Raw genomic sequence first — 2,130 nt, 5'->3', positions numbered from 1 at the left:
GCTAAGGCAAAACAATTATTGTTTGTTTGCCCCAAATGCAATACAAAAGCACACAGTGATGATTCCTCCTTGTGTGAGACTTGTGCTGCAGAGATGGGTCAATCTGGCTCATCTGTGGACTCCATTGCTCCCCTCCCACCTGGGAGTTCCCACAGCGGGGGCCCCGACTTTGGTACCTTCAAAGCGCTTGGTTTCTCCTATCCAAGGATCTGTAGGTTTGCAATCTCATATCCTTGGGATACAAACTAGATTTCGAAGTTTTACAGCCAGTTAGGCTTTTCACAACAGGTTTGCCTGTAGCGCAAGACAAAAGAATTGCCCTCCAGGGGTCAATACAATCCCTAGTGAACTCAGGGTTTCTATTCAAATATTTTTGTAGTACCAAAACCGGATGGATCGGTAACACCAATCCTGAATCTGAAGTACCTGAATACATTTCTGGCTTATTACCTATTTAAGATGGAATCAATCAGTTCGGTCATGCAAGCTTGGAACCAAGGAATTCCTAGTATCCCTGGACATAAAGGATGCCTACCTTCCCAACCTGGGAACCACACCGAGCATTTCTCAGATTTGCGATACAACAGGATAATTTCCAATTCAGAGCCTTACCATGTGGACGGTGTACGGCTACCAGAGTATTTACCAAGATCATGTCAGTCATGATTGTTCATCTCAGGTCATTAGGAGTTACAATTATCCTTTACTTGGACGATCTTCTAATTAAGGCTCCGTTAAAAGTTCTTCTCTAGGAGCATGCTCTGTTAGCTTACAACGTCTTAGTACAACACCAACCTTCTACCATCACAGTTTCTAGGGATGATACTGGACACAAATGCTTAGAAAGTCTTCTTACCGGAGGACAAAGCACACAGCATCTGCATTATGGTTTAGAAACTTCTCAAGTCAAGGACAGTTTCGGTGCACCTGTGCATTCGCTTGTTGGGGGAGATGGGTGCGGCTTTCGAAACCCTACAGTTCGGTTGATTTCATTACCAAACTTTTCAACTAGACTATTGCATCAATAGTCAAGGTCTCACTTAACCCTTCATCAGATGATGCGTTTAGCTCCCCGCACCAGAGTATCACTCCTTTAGTGTTTTCAGATGACAGGATGTGAACAAGCCGGCGGATGAAACGCGTTATCCACAGCGGATTTACAGCTGATGCCGCTGCCTGTGGGAGACTCTGTGAACCCCTACGCCTGCATTGTGCTGCGACATCCTGCAATGTCAGCTGACACCAGGTAGCCGCACACGCTCTAACGGGAAAAGTAGAAGGGTCACTTTCCTTCCTTCTAACCAGTGGATCACCCGGCCACTCTCTCATCCTCCGTCCGCTGATCACCATAGGTGTTGGTTAATTAAGATGGTGTGACAGCAGAAGTTGCAGGGAACCCTGATTCACTGGTCTGCTTTATTCTGAACTCAGCATAACTCTCTAGCTAACACACGCGCGCGCACACACACACACACACACACACACTTATGTTGATTTTCCATGCTTCTATACGTGATTTGGTGTGACTGACCATAGACAGTACTGATAAGCAAATTTAGGAAGTTAAGTTGCTACAATGTGTCTATAAGTATTGGAATTGTGCCTTTTGCAATGGGACTGGATGTTTGACAACTAATGCACAGGATATGAAATACTAACGGATACAGTGGGGGAGATTCAAATGTTTGAAAAGTCGGTTGGGTGTATGTTTTTTTCCTGTCTATTAGATAGGAAAAAACAGACTCCCAACTGACTTTTCAAACATTTGAATCTCCCCCAATGTTTTACTTTCCAGTCACTATATATGTTAAATAATCCATGCTTTCATATACCTGATTTGATGTGACTGAATACCAACATTTGCAATTTTGTACCTAATGAAAAATAGCTGTATTATTAATTTCACTACCTATTTTGGGCAACTCAGTCAGGTGCAGATCGCCCATTAATCCCCGGTTTATACACTTATGCGGGTGATAAATGCTGTGATTAAGGCCGTTTATATCTCTCTCTAAAGAGGACAGTGAATCCGGACTCACTGGCCTGTCTTGTCTGAACTCTGTTCAGTCTTCCAGTCAGTAAACATGTCAACAATCTATGCATTCGTATATTTGATGTGACTTGTTATTA

This window comes from Pseudophryne corroboree, chromosome 11, assembly GCF_028390025.1.
Source record: "Pseudophryne corroboree isolate aPseCor3 chromosome 11, aPseCor3.hap2, whole genome shotgun sequence".
NCBI lineage: Eukaryota > Metazoa > Chordata > Amphibia > Anura > Myobatrachidae > Pseudophryne > Pseudophryne corroboree.
The sequence above is the reverse complement of the archived record's forward strand: the minus strand, read 5'-3'. Positions refer to the sequence as shown.